General features: G+C 43.8%; 1 protein-coding gene across 1 annotated transcript in view; it reads left to right on the forward strand.

The window, feature by feature from the left end:
• The window catches only part of GRIK4 (glutamate ionotropic receptor kainate type subunit 4), a 363,935-nt gene that overhangs the window by 96,361 nt on the left and 246,306 nt on the right, over positions 1 to 21,268 (forward strand). The window lies entirely within an intron of this gene.

Here is a 21,268-nt window from a genome sequence, read left to right on the forward strand (position 1 = left end):
ATGAAGAGTCCTTCATAGGAGATCTCCATGGAAAGCTAAGTCTGCCATGTTCTTGAAGCTAAGAAGGGATGTTTCCGCTGTGCCCATAGAAACTTTCTGTACAGTAACTATGATTTGGATATGTATCTCCAGTCATGAGCACTTCAGATATTTGATATGGCATTCAGCTGTCTCTCTAGGGCTTCAGCAATATGTCCTCTAGACTTCTTTGAGACATTATGTCGCTTCACCAGAACATCCTCTTGTTCTGTAGCACAGCTAGATTTATCCAAGGTGCTGGAAAGGAGGGTTATACTGTTCCTCCGTAGTTACTTTAAGTTATACAAAGCCCTTGCCAATTTTTGTGGCTTTTCTTAGCAGGATTTATGGCAATGGGACTTTTGGAAGGTAGTTGAAGCAGCCGCAGCAGAAATATGAAATATCAGTGAGGGATTTGAGTGTTACGAGGCAGAATGATAGAATTAGATCTCAGCTGGAACAGGCTGACCCATTTTCCATTACCTGTGGTGCCAGCGAGGGCGATCAGAGGTTGCCATTCACAACATTATCCTACTTCCCAGGAGATATGGGCATTCGTGGTTGCCCTCCATACCCATTGGCATGATATATTGCTTTACTTTCCCAGGCAATTAAGGCAGAAAAATGTATGCCTAATGGATCTTGGGATGGGATGGGGGAACAAGTCACCTTTGCAAACCTACGAATGGTCTTTCTCCTCTCCAGCATTCTACTTCATTTCTTTTATGACTTTGGCAACTCATAATGCAAAACTACTTCAGTTTTGGTACTTCAACTTGGCAAAGCTTTGTGTCTTTTACCAGTTTTATGAAACATTTTTTAAAGCTGTTGAATGAAGTATCAAAGAAAGGTTCTATTTTGTTGCCAAAAGTCCATTTACAAATAATGTGCAGATGCTGTTTGGTAGCACAACTGGAGACAAACGCACGAGTTTTAACCATTGTGCTATGTTAGCTCTTGATGTCTGGGTCATAAAATGCTGCAGTCCAACTGGACTCACATCTCCTCCATTTTTCGGGATGTGCAGTTGTATTGGTTTTAAACATGCATTGTTGCATTTGCAGAATGGGATAAACACACTCTGGACTGTCGAGGAAGGCCAATTACAGACAACTCCTATTTGCAGGGCTTTTTTCCTGGGAAAAGAGGTGGTGGAACTCAGTAGGTTGCCCTCAGAGAAAATTGTCACATGGCTGGTGGCCCCGCCCCCTGATCTCCAGACAGAGGGGAGTTGAGATTGCCCTCCATGCCGCTGAGCGGCGCAGAGGACAATCTAAACTCCCCTCTGTCTGGAGACCAGGGGGTGGCGCCACCAGCCACATGACCATTTTCAAGAGGTTCCAGAACTCCGTTCCCCCATGTTCCAGCTGAAAGAAAGCCCTGCCTATTTGCAATCTGTTCGCAGCACAATTTCAAGCCAATAATTGCAATCTGAGATGCGCAAAATCTGTCCTTGTGCTTCCACGGTGTTTTCACTTGTCTGCCCCGTGGTCTCAGGTATCCAGAGCAGTTTTGAGGAATGTCTCAGATATCCTTACTTAAAGTTACTGGTTTTCATTTACATCTTCGTTTGGATGCTGATTCTGAATATGCTTCCAATTTGTGACCTGTTCTTTCAGTGGGATGAACATTCTGATGCAAATTTTCTTTTTTGAAAACTCTAACAGCTTTCGTTGGATACACCCAGCTACTGTTTTGATTTTTCGAGAGGAGAGGTTGATCAATGTGAAGAAAAATCTGACTATAATAATATTATAATAACATAATAACATTTGATTTATATACCGCCCTTCAGGACAACTTAATGCCCACTCAGAGCAGTTTATAAAGTATGTCATTATTATCCCCACAACAAAACACCCTGTGAGGTGGGTGCGGCTGAGAGAGCTGTGACTGACTGAAAGTCACCCAGCTGGCTTCAAGTGGAGGAGTGGGGAATCAAACCTGGTTAGTCCCACGCTCTTAACCACTACACCAAACTGTCTCTGACTGAAAATGGACAGATCTTTCTCTAACTTGCTTTGCTGTGAAGCATGGGGAAAGATCGCAGTAATGTCTGGATTTTGAATTTTCTCACCCACACAGCAGCAGTTTCTCCTGCCCCTATCCCCTGGCAGCCATTTTCTTTCCCTACCAATGCGAGGTTTTTCCTTAAAATTAGCAAGTGGGTATTGTTATAAATATAACATTGCCCTGACCTGTGTAGCCCAGGTGAGCCTGATCTAGTCAGTTCTCAGAAGCTAAGCAGAATTGGCCTTTTCTAGTAATTGGATGGGAGACCTCCAAAGAAGCCCAGGGCTGCAGAGGTAGGCAATGACAAACCACCTCTCTTAGTCTCTTGCCATGAAAACCCCACCAGGGGTCACCATAAGTCAGCTATGACTTGACGGCACTCTACACACACTTTAGCCCCTTTCATTGAGGATATATAAAGTGAAAGGCATATCTCTGTAACCAAGGGAGCTGGAGACTTACTTTATAAAAATGTTTTAACGATATTCAATTGCCATTTTAAAAAAAATTGAACATGTCCCAATGACTGAGGGAGGGTACATGGCTGCTATCAGGGCACCGAGGCAGAGAAACTGCAGAGAAACCTGCTGTATGGAAGCCCTATTGCTGCTGCTTTGTAATGGCAGCAGGAACAGGAAAATAACAACATCATCAACAACAACAATAACAACAATAATAACAATAACATTTGATTTATATACCTCCCTTCAGGACAACTTAACATCCACTCAGGGCAGTTTACAAAGTGTGTTATTATCCTCACGACAATCACCCTGTGAGGTGGGTGGGGCTGAGAGAGCTCTGAGAGAGCCGTGACTGGACCCAAGGTCACCCAGCTGGCTTCAAACAGAGGAGTGGGGAATCAAACCTGGCTATCCAGATTAGAGTCCTGCTGCTCTTAACCCCTACACCAAACTGCCGCATGAGCCTGGCTACGAGTGGAAATCATCTGAATCTAAGTGACTTGGGAAAGCCAGGTGGATACTTCTCTCTTCCCTCCCCACTTGGCCTCACCCCGTGCTGCTTCTCTGCCTTCCTCCTCTGTCTAGCCACTTGTCTGCACAGTTCACCCTACTCTGCCTTTCTCCTCTTGGGTTTTTGCATCATTTCCAGACCCAGAGCCTGTCCTTGCCCAGATCCAAAGGACATCTAACGCAGTGTCTTTTCTTCCTTTAAATAATTCACCCCGCGAGTACCTGCCCGCACAAACTCCTCATTGCTTATGTTCCACAATTCTCCCCTATTCACTCGCACCACAAAGTAGCTCATTCTTATTCTAGAAATGGGCTTTTTTTACCATTGGCATTTCCTACTGCTGCTTCTTTTTGACGGGGGCAAGAAAAAGGGGAAAGCTAAGCAAAATGGTTAAATAAAAGTAGCACGTAAACCGTATTGGTGTTTTGTGTGCTTCGGGAACTAGGGAAAATAGGTCTTAACAGAGAAAGTAGAAGGAAAAGAAATAACCTGGGGTGAGAATTTGTAAACTGGGTAAATTGATAGAGAAATTAGATCGCCAAGATTAAGCTCTCAGATTGGTTGGAGGGTGTGTTGTTTTGCGAGTGATCTATGTATCAGACGGAGCAGTCCAAAGCTAGGGCTGCACCTGGACTTCCGTCTTTACACTGCCCTCTTTTATCTTCTCTCTCTCTTCCACCCCTCTTAAGGGACAGAATATGGGAGGGCTCCAAAAGGCAATAAAGCAGACATTTAAAAATTATTGTCAGACCGTCCCGTATTTGTTGTAAATAGGAGCACATTAACAGCAGCTGTGCCCGGACTGCGAAATCCTACATTATCATTTGTCTTCGTTATTGGAAAATATATAACCTGGCAAGGAGCCTTGTCTGGAAGGTTCATGAGGGTCGTATGGAAAACATTGGAGCAAGAATGGGAAGCTTTTAAAGTATGGCAGAAATCCTGGCTGCATTTTGAGAGGGATGTTTTTAACCGGGGTGGTGTCACGCTTGCCGTTCCTTCAGGATCTAACTAACAATGTTTTCTGATTGCATGTTCCTTGGGGGCAGGGGCCTGTCCATTTGTTTGTGTAGTGCCATAAAACATCTGTGTTCATCGATTGTACCATGCAAACAGTCATAAATAATTGTACGGTGGCAAAACGTGAAGAACAGGGAGGGCTGTCGTTGAGAATAACTCAGCGGTGTGTCATCTGTTTTTTTAAATTAATAAATGTATTAAAATAAACAGGTTACAATACAGATATATACAAAAGATACCATCCCACCTCCGTTGACACATGCCTTCACCATCAACTGACAATATCAATACTGTTTTCAGTTACATAATTGCTAGTTCCATTCTTTGTACCCCTGTATTCCACCCCTGTATTGCAGGGCATCTTTTAATATACAGGCCACCTTACTCAACCTTAGTGGGGGGGGGGGGGTTGCTGCTGTGCTAATGATTATGATCTGCCATTTATTTATTACTTGCTGAACTCAGTGTGGTTTACAAAATAAAATGATGGTAGAAAGTGTCGTCAAGTCCTAGCTGACTTATAGAAACTCTTGCTGGGGTTTTCAATGCAGGAGACTAACCGAGGTGGTTTGCCATTGCCTGTTTCGGCATGGCAACCTTGATCTTCCTTGGAGGTCTCCCATTCAATTGGGTGAGTGGGTGTTAAGTCATCCTGATGGGCAGTACATAAATCGAATGTTATCATCATCATCATCATCATCATCAGGGCTCATTTTGAGGGGGAACGCGCAGGAACGCAGTTCCGGCAGTTCCCCAAAGAGGTCACATGTCAGGTAGCCCCGCCCACCTGACTCTTGGCCATTTTGGGCCCATTTCAGCCTGGATTGGGGCTGAAACAGCCCAGATCGGGTCTCTGATCACTCTCCCACTCAGCAGTGGCCCGATCCTGACCATTTTGGGCCCCTTTTCAGCCATTTTCAGCCCCTTTTTGCCATTTTGGGCCCAATTTCGGCCCTGAATGGCCAAGATTGAGTCCAAAACAGCCAGGATAGGTGATGTCAGGGGGTGTGGCATATGCAAATCACTTATGCTAATGACACACTTCTGGTGATGTCAAGGGGTGTGGCATATGCTGATGAGTTATGCGAATGAATTATGCTAATGAGTTCCTCCAGCTCTTTTTCTATGAAATGGCCCCTGATCATCATCATCATCATCATCATCATCATCATCATCATCAATTACAAACCAAGGCCAGTTCTGCTTAGCTTCTGAGATCTGACAAGATCAGGCTTTCCTGGGCTATTCAGGTCAGAGTACCAAATAAAATAATTGAAATACAAAACCACAGTAGAAGATTCTCATAGGCTGCACATGGCAGCGCTAGAAGTTGATATCATGAGCTCCTCGGCCCAAAGAGCTCAAATCCATTGGTTAGCCCCTGGGGATGGGAGAGACTAGGTCAGCTCAGACTCTGGCTGGTCCTTTTAGGAGCTAATGCTCTGAGCTCCCTGCCCTGGGCTTCTGTTCTCAGGGTATCCAACATCCCCTTCCAGAGGTGGTGAGTGAGGGACTGCTGCACCATTACCACCAGTGTTGTCTATCCTTGGATATGGTGGAAAAAGTCAACATTGTAAAGATCTGCCAAGTGACTTTCCAAAAAACTCCACTATGGTTAGTAAAGGCTTTATTGAAAAGTTGCTAGTATCATGATCTTACTGGATTCTTTGTCAGGAAACAGGTACAAGCAAGTATCAAGAACATATAACATTCACAGGCTAGCATTCCCCCCCCCCTTCCCTAGAGGCTGGCTAATTCTGCTGGAAAACATCTATGCAGGGTTGCAAGGTTATGTGGGCTCTTGTCTCAGAGGCTAGGAGCAAGCATAGCCTAGGAGAGATAAGTTCAGGAACAAACAGGTTCATATCCCGTGAGAGTGAAGAAACAGCTTACAGCACAACTCTACAGATGATCATAACATCCAGGCCCAGCCCCGCAGCCCTCCGGCATGAGTATGGTAGATGCTGCCAGCATTTAACAAACTTGACAAAACTGGGATGAACATTATGAATCAAGTTTTGCCGTGCAATGGCTGAATTGCTGTGAGTCCCTTCTTTCATTCTTGGTTTCACTACCTTCTTGACCTTCAGGAGAAAGACTTCAAAGAAAGAACCTTCAAGGAATGACTCTCTTTATAGGACTAAGTCATTGGTGATAACTCCGGAAACATGTTTGTGATTATCTTTGTGTTCAGAGGCAGATGTCCATGCAGCACTTTGGATGTGTCTGTCCCTCATTTGGATGCTCACTCAAGTGGATTTTGATAGACAGCACTCAGCCTGGAGCACAGAAGCAAAGAACAGGTTGTCAACGAGGGCGTTTGCAAGACAGGCAAGTGCATCTAACAGCCGTAACTGCGCGAGACCAGGCGCGAGACCAGTGGATGGCATCCAAAGCCAGCATTCAAACAGCAGACGGCCACCGATACCCAGAAATGCAGAACATACGGAAGAGCAGCCAGCAGCAAACAGAGATTCAAACTACGTGGCATAGTATCAGGGAGCAGAGTGTTTGGCATGGCCAGAAGCTGAACCAATTTCAATTTCCCTTTATTCTTACCATTCTAATTTCTGGATTAGTGGCGAGGGTTTGGAGTGCAAGTTGGAAGAACTTTGTTTTGTAGAACAGTGCAGTCCGCTCAAGGAATCCTGCTAGAAATAGGAGGGTTCAGTCTCCTGTTTAATACCCAAGCCAAAAGAGACATTGCCCAATGTTTATGATGGTGGTAGGGGTTGCGGAGCACACTAGGTTTCCCGATGGAAAGCTGCAAGAGTTCTCAGTCAGGCATCGCTGGGAGGGGAGAAGCACACCTTGTAGACCAGAGGTTACAGGTGGCAATGAAGGCGTCAGGACCCTGGAAGGAGGATGTTGCAAGCAAATAGTTAGAACAGTGTTTAGTGCTGGTCAGAAACCTATGGAGGGCCTAAACTCTTTATTTTCCTGGGTATGGCCTGGGATGGGTTGACAGATGTGGCCTGAGAATTCTGCACTTTACATACTCAATCTAGATTAAGTCCATAGTGCACAGAGGCAGGGAGCTTAAGCTTTCCCCTCTGCAGGGCTTTTTCTCTGGGAAAAGAGGTGGTGGAACTCAGTGGGTTGCCCTCGGAGAAAATGGTCACATGGCTGGTGGCCCCGCCCCCTGATCTCCAGACAGAGGGGAGTTGAGATTGCCCTCTGCGCCGCTGAGGGCAGTCTAAACTCCCCTCTGTCTGGAGATCAGGGGGCGGGGCCACCAGCCATGTGACCGTTTTCAAGAGGTTCCGGAACTCCGTTCCCCCGCGTTCCCCCTAAAAAAAAAGCCCTGCCCCTCTGTATCATTTCCCCAGCCTGAAATAGCCCTGGAGAGCTGCTGTTTGCCCTATCGGGGAAACCTATGGCTGAGGCCATGTTGAGTTTTGATTAGTTAACATTAGCTTCAGTAGAATTTTGGAGTGACCTTACTCCTCCAGTCTACCTCCACTCAAAAGCTCCCTTCCCAAACTGTTTTTTTCTGTCGTGGGTGGGGAGGGCAAGGGAAGATATAGAGGCCCTGTAACTTTCCCTACACTTGGTAAAAAAGCAACATAGGGGGGATTAAGCTGAGCTGGAAATAGACCAGAGGAGAAAGAAGCTAACCAACTTTTCTCCATGCACCATTGCTCCATCAAGGTGGAACCTTGCCTGGGCTGCCTTGGATCTTCAGGTAATGGCTCAATTGAGCTTGAGGGGCACAACATCAACAAGGACCCTAGCACATTGCAGAGAGAAAGAGAAAGAATCATAATCCAATGTTTTACCAGCCAATATGTGGCTTTTTTGGGTTGTTGTTCATCTCGCCTCCTCCCTCCACATTTCTTCCAGGGCAAGCTCACAGCAAGTCATATCTTAGGAAAACTCTTTTGAACCACCTCGGCAGCCTTTTCAGTAGAGAGGTGGGATGTAATGATGGAGAATTTCTTGTACGGTTGTCATGTATGCATCGTGTGTTTGTCTTTATTTTTTTTTAAAATAAATGTATTAATTAACCAGAAGAAAATATACAAAATATACAAAACTCTAATACACATAATATCATAAAGATTTAAAACTGAAAAGTTAAAATTAAGAACTTAATTATTTATAATCATGGTGGAGCGAAGGGGAAATAACATTTTAAATTAAATTAATTCAGAAACACGTCATAGTCCTTCCTATCTGGGATAATATTATTACGCTTGAGATATTCTGTCACCATATTCTGCCCCTCTTCATGACTAGCTTTCCACATATTTATAACGTCTTCCTCAAAAAAGAGAATTGTTTGTTATTCTACACATTACATACATCTCCTATATTTTATTATACCATTGCATCTTCGTAGGTTGATTTCCAATGTTTAGTTATTAACAACCTTGCCGCTGCCAACAATATTGAAATCAAAACTATATATTCTTTTATCAACCTACAATCATGCCAAATATCAAACAACAACACTTTAACATTATAAGGAAAAAGAACTTCAACAATTTTTAAAATCTCCTCATAAATTTCCCTCCAAAAGACCTGAATGACCAGACTGTCCCACCAAATATGGTAGGGAGTTCCTTTCATTTTACATTTCCTCCAGCAGTTTGGGCTAACGGTTTTAAAGATTGATTTAAGCTTAGATGGAGTTAAATACCAATTTGAAAACCTTTGTCTTTAAACAAGTATAGTCCTGTCAGGGTTCCCAGCTGTGGGTTGCATGCATACATGAGATGTCTGTTTACCTCAAGAAAGGCCAACATAATGCTGGACCACAATTGTATTGTGTAGAGTTGCCCATCACATGTTGCTTGATGTGATTTTCATAGTGTAAATCTGATTTTGCCCAGTAAATCTGATTCTTTCCAGAGTTGCTGTTGTCGAACAATGAACTTTAGAATGCGTTTTGTTTTAAAGGAAAGAATTTATGAACCATTGGAGAAATCTTACACGTGTCTCGCTGCTTTTCATCTATAGAATAGGTATTTCATATACCTGTATTTCCCCTGCCCATAGAAGATTATAATTATTGTGTTTATGTCCTTTTGTCTTCTGTGAGCCACTTTGGGCATGCTTGGCCTAGAAAAATGGCATATAAGTGTACTAAAATAAAATATAGAACTAAGGGGTTTGTTAAAGGCAAAATATTCAGTGGGGTGGCTTCATAGAAAAAGGACTGAAGTGTTTTTTCCCTCAAAAGACTCATTTATCAGGCCAACCTTAGACTGAAATTGTGTTATCTGCCGTTGGAACAATGTGTGATGAAATTCTGAATGAAACTCGAGGCAATATTTTTATATTTTACATATCTGTCTAGACACAGCAACTGATGCCAGCAATGAAGAACAGATGCTATTTGTTATCTGTTGTCTCTTTATCTTTTGTGTGTGTGTGTGTTGGAAAAAAAATGAGGTAATAAAGGACCCTTCAGTTGCTGTTATTCTTGTCACAACCTCAGCTAGTCGATCGCTGGTGCAGCAACGTGAAGAGCGATTGATTTTGGCTGTGCATTTGGAATGTTGAAAGGTAGAAGCTTTAGCTTATGGCTGCATTTTTTGAAATGCCCATCCTTCAGAGAACTCTTTCCCCACCAACCAGTTTTCAGAAGAAACCCTATATGTCCGCCACGAGGAATGTGAGTCGAGTTCCAGGGGAACACTGAGTTCCCAAGAGGCAATGGTGTGTGACATGAACGAAGACCTCAACCACATCCCAACACTCCCCCTGCAGCTATACATTACTGGGGAAGGTAGAGTTGCCTGCTCCAGGTTGGGAAATGCCTGGAGATTTGGGAGGCAGAGTCTGGAGAGGGGTTTGTGGAGGGAAGGGACCTCAGCAGAGTATAATGCCATAGACTCCACCCTCTAAAGCAGCCATGCTTTCCAGGGGAACTGATCGCTGTCACCTGGAGATCAATTGAAATTTCAGGAGATCTCCAGCCCCACCTGGATGCTGGCAACCCTAAGGGAAGGTCATAAGTGGTAGACAAGATGTCTTTATTATTATTATTATTATTATTATTTGTGTCATTTATAGTCCGCTTTTCTCACTGAGACTCAAGGCAGATTACATAGTGTAAGATTAGTATAATCAGTAGCAAGGACAGGGCAGGCATTTCCGTACAGTGTCAAGGACATTTCCAGAAACAACGCTACAGGGTAAATGAATACAAATTTACAAAGACTTGGCATTAGCAAGGATCCAATATGGGGTTGAAGAATTGCTGAAACAGAACATAATCAATTCTAGGACTGACACTAGATAACATGAGGCACAGGTAGTATATACGAGTACATATTTAAGCAGATAATATGTAAGGCAGCATAACGGTGAAGTCTATGGTCCCTAACTCATTAGCGAAGCATCTGAGACCCCCTCCCTACAATACCGCCCTCCTATCTGAGAAAAGAGCCTTTCAGGGTAGCTCATCTGCTATTATTGATTTTCTCAGGAGGAATTCCTCTGCTAATTTCCAAGAACACTCAAGGTCCCCCAGATTCCAAAGCAGAGCTTAATAGGATGCATCACCTCTCTACATGGATGGAAACAAGATAGTTACTCGTGGATGTCACCTCCCCAAATTCCTGGGCTTCCTTTGTTCTCTGCCGCCATAGAATTCTCAGTAAAACAATGAGACGCCAAGTGTGAAATATGGGCATATCCTATATTGCTATGCCAAGGGTTTCCATGTCCACTAAAAAAAAAGAGAATCTTTCATAACTGTATAACTCATCAAAACAGATTGTCTGATGTGGTGGCTGAACAATAAGCATGTCTTGAGGATGAGCTGGCCTCTTGAGGAGTATCTCATTTTGCAGCATGCACTGAAGAGCTCTTGCAAAGATCTGTTTTGTCAGAAGTGGCTGCATTTTCAGAATCTCTTGCCCCGACTTCCTTATGTTGCCCTGTAATTACAGTTGCAGCGGTAATCATTGATTTCAATGGATTTAAATATGCTTAACTCAGTGGACTCTTTTGAAGCCACTGGGTTTCACATGGACTGAATATGAAAAACACACTAGTTCGGGCTTATCACAGTCTTTGCTGACCTTTTGTTAGCAAGTACATGGGGCATCTGGTCTTGCCAGCTGACTGTCAAAATTTTACTAGTCAGGACCTCCTCCTTGGATCACTGTGACCCTGTCTGGCAAGTCTTTTGGTATGTTTTCAGTACCAAAATGCCTGAGGAAGAGGTCCAGACTGGACTGGAAGAAGAATGGCAAAATCTAACATTGTTCCAAGCTGATATGAGATACAAGTAGAGCTGATTTTGAATTTTCAATCCTTGCTTCTTGAGACATGAAAATCCCCATGTTTATTCGGTTGTGCAAAGTGAATCCATGACTCTTTATTTTCATGCCATTTTCTGTTTCCTAGCAGCAAATTTTCCCTGTAAAATGTACACATTTTTCAACATTATTTCTGCATCAATAAATCAGCATTGTATGTATATCATACATATAAATGGCTACAATGCCCATATAAATACTGTATCAATTGTGTATAAAAACAGTATGACATGCGTAGGCAAGACAAATGAGCCTGCAAAAACATCAGCCAAAAGCAGAAGACCAAAACTGTTGGCAAGAAGATAATATAAAAAGAAGTGAAAAGGGAACGCTTGCTCATCCTTTGATATGGTGGTGATGGGGAGTGCCGTCAAGTCATAGCTGGTTTACGGCAACTAACAGAGGTGGTTTGCCATTGCCTGCCTCTGCATAGCAACCCTGGTCTTTCGATTATTAACCAAGACTGACCCTGCTTACCTTCTGAGATCTGATGAGATCAGGTTCACCTGAGCTATCCAGGCCAGGGCCATCCTTTGATATAGAAGAAGGCTGCTGTAGCTCAGTGGTTAAGTGGTTCAGCTGCAAATCAGCACTTTACTGGTTCAAATCCCACTACTGCCATGAGCTCAGGAGGTGGCCTAGGTTAAGTGGTCGGGCTGTGAATCATCACTCGGCTGGTTTGAACCCCACTGCTGCCATGAGCTCAGTAGGTGGCCTTGGGTAGTAAGCCACTCCTCTCAGCCTCAGCTCCCCAGCTGTATTGTGGGGATAATAATAACACTAATTCATTCACCACGCTGGGTGAGACACTAATCTGTCTAGAAGAGTGGTATATCAGCACAGTTGTTGTTGTTGTTGTTGTTGTTGTTGTTGTTGTTGTTGTTGTTGTTGTTGTTGTTATCGTCGTCGTCGTCGTCATCATCATCATCATCTTAGAACTTAAGCACAGCGACAGAACAGCTCTTCTCCTTGATGCTTTCAAAGGTGACCTCCTCATATTTTTGAGGATCACCTTAGCTTGTCAGCTCTTCTTTATTTTATTTCTTGAAACCCTAATTCATCCTGGCTCTCCTAGCAGAACCCAATATCCTACTTCAGACCAGAAAGGTCATGATTTTTTTTTTAAGTAAGCAATATATATTCAAGGCTCTAATTAAATACATGGAGGAAATAAAATTGCGGGCATTACACCTGCTCAGCAGTAGAGTATTCTATCAATACCACTGGAAGAGCACAGATATGGCAAAACATTGCCAGGGGCATGAAATACGAGCCCAATGGGTGAAGGAAATGAGAGGACATCACTCAGTGGAAGAGCCTCTGCTTTGCATGCCGAAAGTCTCGGGTTCAATTACAGGCACCTCTGGTTAAAAAGGAATAGTTGTTTCTCTTCCTGATCCATGCTGGGTGAAAGTGGGGGGCGGGCATTGCCACCTGCTCCTCACCTGATCCCAGCTGGGTGAAGGAATCAAAGGAATTACTGATCAGATGGGAAAGCTTATGAAAAAGCATAACCTTCAAGCAGTATTCAGACCCACCCGAAAAATACAACAGATGCTACGATCAGCAAAAGACAGCAGAGACCCCCTCACCTCTGCAGGAGTATACCGTATACCCTGCAGCTGTGGACAAGTTTACATCGGGACCACAAAGCGTAGCATCCAGACAAGAATAAAAGAACATGAAAGACACTGCAGACTTGGACAACCTGAAAAATCAGCAGTGGCTGAACATAGCCTAACTCAAACAGGGCACAGTATCTTATTCCAGGACACCAAAATACTGGACAACACTACCAACTACTTTGTCAGACTGCACAGGGAAGCCATTGAAATTCACAAGCATAAGCAAAACTTCAACAGAAAAGAAGAAACCTTAAGAATGAACAGAGCTTGGTTTCCAGTTCTGAAAAACACCAGGCTAACAAAACACTCTATACTCGACAATAGCCCTGCAGAGAAGATTAGCACATCAAGCACCAATCCATATGCAAAAGAACCTCCTCAGGATACAGTGAAGCCTCCCGCCATTAGCATTCCACACCCTGGGAAACTCTTACAGGATGACTCAGCTCAACCCCACCCCTCCTGAGTAGATACAAATGACCTGCCAACATCTTTTCCACACTGTGACACTGAGAGATCTCTGTCTTTTGGTGCTACACCTCTGAAGATGCCAGCCACAGCTGCTGGCGAAACGTCAGGAACTACAATGCCAAGACCACGGCAATACAGCCCGGAAAACCCACAACAACCATCGTTCTCCGGCCGTGAAAGCCTTCAACAATACACTTTTAATTTAATGTTCTAAATATTTTATAAACAACAACTTAATCAACATACTAACAATACAATAGCAAGCCATAATCAATTCAATTTCCATTGAAATATTTAAGAAGTAGAGAGTTGAAATACTAAGTGCTAGTAAAGTACAAAATCTGAGTATTTTTTTTTGGCAAAGAAATATAAAATGATGCATAACTTGGGCCTTTATTTCTGTACCGTCTTCACTTTTCTCAAGCATAATCCCCACCCCCCATTAAATTAATGACATTTTTAACATTTATTTTTCATCCATTGCATGTCAGTGGCATGAAAAGAATGAATCCGGAAAGACCAGTGAAGAAAATGGATGGAATGAAAAAGCTCACACTGCCAATGTGTGGAAACAGAGAGAGAGAACGAAAACGGGACAGTTTGTACCTATTATGGGTCCCTCAAGAGTACAAGCTCTACTAGATGTTCCATAGATGGTATCTAATGCCCGTTAGACTGGCTAAAATGTTTAAAAATATGTCAAATAAGTGTTGGAAATGTAAAGAAGGTATAGGGACATTTTTCTATATGTGGTGATCCTGCAAAGAAGTACATAGATACTGGGTAATGGTACATAAGTTATTACAAAATATCCTACAGATAACAATTCCTTTGAAACCAGAGATTTTTTTTATTAAACTGTAAGTTGGATATGAAGAGAGAGCAAGAACACTTAGTAATCCATATAGTAACAGCGGCTAGAATCTTATTAGCAACCTATTGGAAACAACAAAGAGTCCCCCAACAAGAAGAATTAATAACGAAGGTAATAGAGACGGTGGAAATGGATAAATTAACATTGTTAATGAAAGGGCAGATGGAAGAAGATTTTTCTGTACCATGGGAACTGTTCTACAAACGGATGACAAACAACAATAACCAGTAAACATAAATATGATACTAAGATTAACTGTATAATGACATAATAGAGCTCACAATTGATGTAATAAGGTGGAATATAAGAGATAAAAGAAATAGATAATAGATATCGACAATTAAAATGATAACTGTCTCATGTTTGTTGGAAAACAATAAAAAATATTTTTTTTAAAAAGAGTACAGGCTCTACTGATGGCAGTTCAACGACAGCCGCTTAGGCCACAGGCCATCTAAACCCTGAAAGCCATTTCCCATTTATAAAATGAGCCACTCTGTGGGTGTCTTACAGCCTTAGTGCTAAATAGGCCCACTAATTGATTTAAAGCTCCTTCTGCCAATACCAAGTTAGGTGAGTTGCATGTTTCCGGCCGGCTGGCACAGAGCTTCAAACTGTACTGGGATTGCTGCCCTCTTTATCAACGAGGGCAGCATTTGTTCCATGTATGCCATCGTACAATGCCTGCCTTCCTCTCTCTCTTTCCTAATTTGAGAATATATATATATATACATACATATTTGAGAATATATATATATATTGAGAATTTGAGAATATATATATTGGAAAATTCAAATGCGAAATTTCACAGCATAGGGATTTGCCTTTTGAAGGTGAATCTTTACCTTGAAATTTGAATTTTTAGGACACGTTGCCATGGTTGAAATGGTTTGATTTTAGAAGGCATTAAATAGAAAGCCTACTGAGGAATTACAACATTTTAAAATTGACAATGAGAAAATTGAAATTGTTCAAGATTTTCTATTCCTTCAAGATTCCTTCTATTCCTCAGTCATCAACCGCAATGGAGACTGCAATGAAGAAATCAGAAGAAGATGGAGACTTGGAAGAGCAGCTGTGAGGGAACCAGAAAAGATCCTTAAAGATAAAGATGTCTCTCTGGGAACCAAGATAATCCAAACTATGGTATTCCCCATTGCCGTATATGGATGTGAAAGTTGGACACTGAAGAAAGCTGACAGGAAGAAAATGGATTCATTTGAAATGTGGTGCTAGACAGGACCGGTGCGCCTATTAAGGCCAGGTAGGCGGTGGCCGCAGGCGTGGGGTGCCGGAGGGAGCGCCGGAGGAGGCGCGGCGGGCGGGAGCGCACACCACAAAGCACCAGCCTCCTATCCCTTCTACCCCGCGCCGCTGCCGCCGCCAGCACAAGCCCCCGGCCAGGCGCAGCCACCGCGGGCAGGCATCTGCGGCGGCGCAGGCAACCGAGCGGAAGAGCTCGGAGGCCGCCCACCGCAGCAATCAGGCTGGCGGCGCGCGTGCGCTCCCATGATGACATCACGCGTGATGTCATCGTGCAGGCCGGTGTGCACACGCGCTCATGCGCGCGTGCGGGGGCCCGGCCTGCCCGGCCGTGAGCGTGGCAAACCCTTGCGCCGCCCCTGGTGCTAGAGGAGAGTTTTGTGGATAGGATACTATGAATGGCCAAAAAGACAAATAAGTGAGTACTTGATCAAATCAAGCCTGAATTCTCTCTAGAAACTAAAATGTCAAAACTAAGGCTATTGTACTTTGTTCACATCATGAGAAGACAAGATTCTTTGGAAAAGTCAAGAATGCTAGGAAAAGCGGAAGGCAGTAGGAAAAGCGGAAGACCTAAAATGAGAGGGCTTGACAATCAAAGAAGCCACGTCCTCCAGTTTGCAGGATCTGAGCAAGTCTGTTAATGATAGGGTGTTTTGGAAGTCTTTCCTTCATAGGATCGCCATAGGTCAGAGGCAACTTGACGGCACATATCACACAGACACAAATAGAAAGCCAAAAGTGGGTCTGTTTACTTTCAGGTTTACCTGTACTGGCTTTATACCAGTTAAATTGTCATGACTTCCCCCAAGGCACTTTGGGTACTGAAGTTTGGTATGTGTCCTATGATTTCTTAGTAGATGACAGCTCCCGGGAGCCTCTAGGAAGAGAAAGGGCTGTTCCACTAGCTATACATTTGAAATGCAGATATACCTTTAAAGGTAATAGGGTCTGAGTCTGGCAACTGTATAACTAGGATGAGCAGGCAAAGTTTTTAGTTATTAGTCCATTTTGGGCCTGATTTTCTCCCCAAACTACAGAACAAGCCATTTCAACACTGTGATTTGGATATCAAAATGGCCAGCCTATCCATCTGGTGCACCAATTTCCACTTCATTTCAATGATCCCGTTTCCTCATTAGACCTTTAATCAAGAGCATCGAGCCTCATGGTCAAGCATTTTGCAGCAAGAGGTTAGACTTTGATAGACTGGAGCAGTTCAGCAGAAACTCTTTCCAAAGAAATAATGGTACTGGCAGGCTTCTTTGATTTTTTTTTTTATATTCTGGAACAGATACAAAATGAGCAAGAAACGGGGAGGGAATATCCTTGGATCTGAAATCCAGAGGTTGGGAACTAGGCAAAAGAGAGAAAGGAACAAAGTATTTCTGATCCCTTGCCAGAATGCTGCTGGTGCAATTGATTCAGCACTCAAACCAGGAGGAGAAAAAGAGAAGACTGTAAATCAGTGATTCATCCACCTAATAACACCTGATGGCAAAGAGCCACCCGCTTCCTTGAGGCTGTCTGCTGGCAAAGAGGAGAGAGAGGGGCTGTTGACACTCAGAATGGCCCTTTTAGGAGAATACAGAGCTGCTGTATATAAAGCTGCTGTAGCATAGTGGTTAAGTGGTTGGGCTGTGAATCAGCAATCTGCCAGTTCGACTCCCACTTCTGTCATGAGCTCAGCAGGTGGCCTTGGATAAGCCCCTCTTCTCAGCCCAGCTCCCTGGCTGCATTGTGGGGATAATAATAATACTGACTTTGTTCCCCACTCTGTGTGGGACACTAATCTGTCTAGAAGAGCAGCATATAAGCACAGTTATTATGAAAGCTGCTATAGCATAGTGGTTAAGTGGTTGGGTTGTGAGCCAGCACTCTGCTGGTTCGACTTCCACTCCTGCCATGAGCTCAGCCGGTGGCCTTAGATAAGCCCCTCCTCTCAGCCCAGCTCCCCTGCTGTATTATCCTACTATATAAAAGGCAAGCTGTATTGGCAATGATTCACTTTTTATCCCCAAGCAGGCACACTTGCAGACTGCTCCACATGGATAAAAAGTGAGTCGTTGGCAACATAGCTTGCCTTCCTGCCACCATGGCAGCCTCCTCTGGGCCTCCAGAAACCCAGGAAGGCCCAGCACAGAAGTGGGAAGGTGCAGTGTAGTGGCCTGGCCCTCCAGAGGCCCAGGAACATTCGGCGCAGTGGTGCGGTCATCCAGCGGCAGTTTTCCATAGCCCGCTGTTTACTCAACAGGCTTGGTTGCTAGTGGGGATAATAATAACACTGACTTTGTTCACTTCTGTGAATGGGGCAGTAATCTGTCTAGAAGAACGGCATAAGCACTGTTGTTGTTGTTGTTGTTGTTGTTATAGTAGGTCATACAAACCTTCTCATCACCTGAAGGTTGCATGAATTTTAGAGCTGCTGTAGTGTAGGGCCAGGAGACTGAACTAGGGCTAGACAGATGCGTGAAGGTGAGGTCCATCAATAGCTGCTAGCCATGGTGACTGAAGGGAGTTTCATCTAAAGATGCAGCAAACCTCTGAATTCCAGTGCTGGGAGATAGCCTTGGCCTTTCCCCCCTGTTTGTTTGGCCCTATGACTCAAGAAGCCCTCAGTTCAAATCTTGCTTCTGCCATAAATTAACTAGGGGAACTCAAGTAAGCCATTCTCTTATTCTCAGTTGTCAATAATACTGACCTACCTTACAGGGTTGCTTGAAGGATTATTTTGCTGTAAGTAAAGTGGAACGTGTCAAAGTGCTGTGCAAACATACACCATTGTTTTTGTGATTGTCCATGAAAAACATCAATCAGAAGCACAAAGAGGGTTTTCATACCAACCAGCAATCACTTCTCATGACTCTTCAGTGTAGTATTTCCCATTTTAATTTATTTAAAATATTTATTTTTATTTATTTTATTGAATTTCTATTCTTCCCTCTCCGCAAGTGGGCTCAGGGCAGATCACATCATTTAAAAACACAGTAACATAATTACATACAATCATTAAAACATAAAAATCATTAAAAGCATTATAAAATCTCAGTCAATTATAATACAAAAAACAATAATAAATAATTTCCCAGATGGCGGCAATCACTGCTTAGCTAATTAAAAACAGGGTGGTGGACAGATCTGATGAGGAGGTTTAAATCATTCATCTCCTCCTACTACAAGGCCGGCGGAGGCATGGCCTAGCCTCAACCATATGCCTGGCAGAACATCTGTGTCTTACAGGCCCGGTGGAAAGATAGCAAATCCTGCCGGGCCCTCATTTCAATAGACAGAGAGTTCCACCAAGTTGGAGCCAGGACCAAAAAGACTCTGAGTCTGGTTGAGGCCAGGTGGGCCCCCCTAGGGCTAGAGACCACCAAGAATTGTTTTTGTGCTGATCCAAGCATCCTCCGGGGTGTATATAAGGAGAAGCGGTCCCGCACTTAGATCTCGATTATACCTGAGCACCCTATTCAGATGTTAGATTCCTGCAAGGGGCCTTCTAGACCAGCTGGTCCCACTTCCTGCACAATGGAGGAAATCCAAACCTAAAGCACTTGCAAAAGATGAATATCCAGCCTCAAATACCTCCAGTGAGGGAGAGCCCACTCGCCTCTTGGTAACTGGTTCCATTATCGAAAAACTCTTTACCATTAGGAAGTTTCTCCTAATGTTCAGCCCAAATCTGCCCTCCTGCAACTTACATGTGTTAAATCATAGAATCATAGGGTTGAAAGGGATCTCCAGGGTCATTTAGACCAACCCCCTACCTATGCAGGAAATTCACCTCCTCCCCACATACCTCCCCGCCACATACACGCCCAGTGACCCCTGCTCCATGCCCAGAAGATGGCAAAACATCATCAGGATCCCTATCCAAACTGGCCTGGAGAAAATTGCTTCCTGACCCCAAGGTGGCAATCGGCATTACTCTAGGCATGTAAGAAGGGGCCATGAGAACTAAGTCTTGCCCTTTGGAGCAAAGTGAGTCTTTTGCCTCTTCCATGGGACAGCCTTTCAGGTATTTGAAGAGGGTAACTATGTCCCCTCTGAGTCTTCTTCTCCCTGGTCCAAGCAGGTCCAGTTCCTTTTCTTGTACAACTTGTTTTCCATACCCCCAACTCTGAACCCATGATCTTGAATGATATTTATGTATCTAGGAATCAACCAGTGAGTCTGGTCTTCTCATGAGAGACAGTCATGCTAAGAAAAGTAGAAGGCAGTAGGAAAAGTGGAAGACCTAAAACGAGATGGCTGGACTCAAGAAAAGAAGCCATGTCCTCCAGTTTTCAAGATCTGAGCAAGTCTGTTAATGATAGGACGTTTTGGAGGTCTTTCATTCATTGGGCTGCCATACGTCAGAGGCGACTAGACGGCACATAATAACACACACATGAATCAACCACGTACAAATCGTTCTGTTACTATAACTGTATGCACCAGTCCTCAGCTCTTCTCCCTCCCTGCCCCAGGGTTGGACTAGTTAACTAGTTGACTGCAAATCTGCACATTTTTCTTCCCTTCCACAACATGTTCACAGGTGCATCCATTTCTCCCGTCTCCGACCAATGCCAGTGTCAGGCCTGATTCAGACTGATATTGATCGAGCCAGACAGCGAGCGGTGTGCGATGTGGTCTGAATGGATCCAGGGGGAGAAATTCCTCCAGGCTGGTTTACAGCAACCCTCTCCTTTATGTGAAGTTTTCTAGAAATTTAGACTGGATATCAAATCCATTTGTCAATCCAGAAATTTGCGAACCGTCGCACAAACCTTTGACGGCGTTATTTTTAATTTTTAAGATGGGTAGCCATGTTAGTCTGTCTGTAGCAGCCTGTGACTCATGAAAACTCGTGCCAGACCGCAAATGTTGTTAGTCTTATAGGTGCTACCGGACTCTTGTGCATTTAATTTTTAATTAATCTTTAAGTAAGGCCTTCGAAGGCTAAACACTGATGTGTATTTCAATTAGGACGAAAGATGGTTTGCTGTCAAGGAGGCGGGCTGCCCTTTGCATCGCCTGAGTTGATCTAATATCATAATCATTTTGGCAATTCTGCAGGTGGTTTGGTGTTTTTGTACTCTTCTTAATCTGTCCCGGCTTTGGCGGAAATTGTTATTCAGATGTGATCTGTCTACTAAGAGTCCAGCTTTATTTGTTTGATTTATTAAAACGATGTCTGGTCTCTTGTCACTAATTGTTTTCCTGGTAATTATTGGCTATTCCCCAAAGAGCTATTAATTGGAGCTCTTAAGGATGGCTTTTTTAGCCAATACGCTCGATAAAGCGTTGGGATGTCAACGAGGTGATGCTGAAGCGCTGTTTTTCTGATAAACCATTTCTGCTGGAAGTTCCACCTTCTTGTCAACATGCAACTAAAGTCAAGATTGGAAGAGATGCAGATAACGTGTTCATTTGTTTCCCGAGGATTTGTGACAGATGTTGTTGGCGTCCTTGTTGCTTAGTAACAGTTTTTTGATTTACTTCTGTAAACACTTTGGAGCGATCAACTGATCTTGGAACGCCAGCCATTAATCCTTCATTCTGGAACTGGAGGGCAGGAAAGGGTATGGAAGACTGTGTACTGCAGGGGTTCCAGGCCAGACCACAGCACTGAGGGGCATCAACATGCACAGGGCTTTTTTCCTGGGAAAAGAGGTGGTGGAACTCAGTGGGTTGCCCTTGGCGAAAATGGTCACATGGCTGGTGGCTCCGCCCCCTGATCTCCACCCCCGGGG

Source organism: Eublepharis macularius, chromosome 14, assembly GCF_028583425.1.
Source record: "Eublepharis macularius isolate TG4126 chromosome 14, MPM_Emac_v1.0, whole genome shotgun sequence".
In the NCBI taxonomy this organism is placed as follows: domain Eukaryota; kingdom Metazoa; phylum Chordata; class Lepidosauria; order Squamata; family Eublepharidae; genus Eublepharis; species Eublepharis macularius.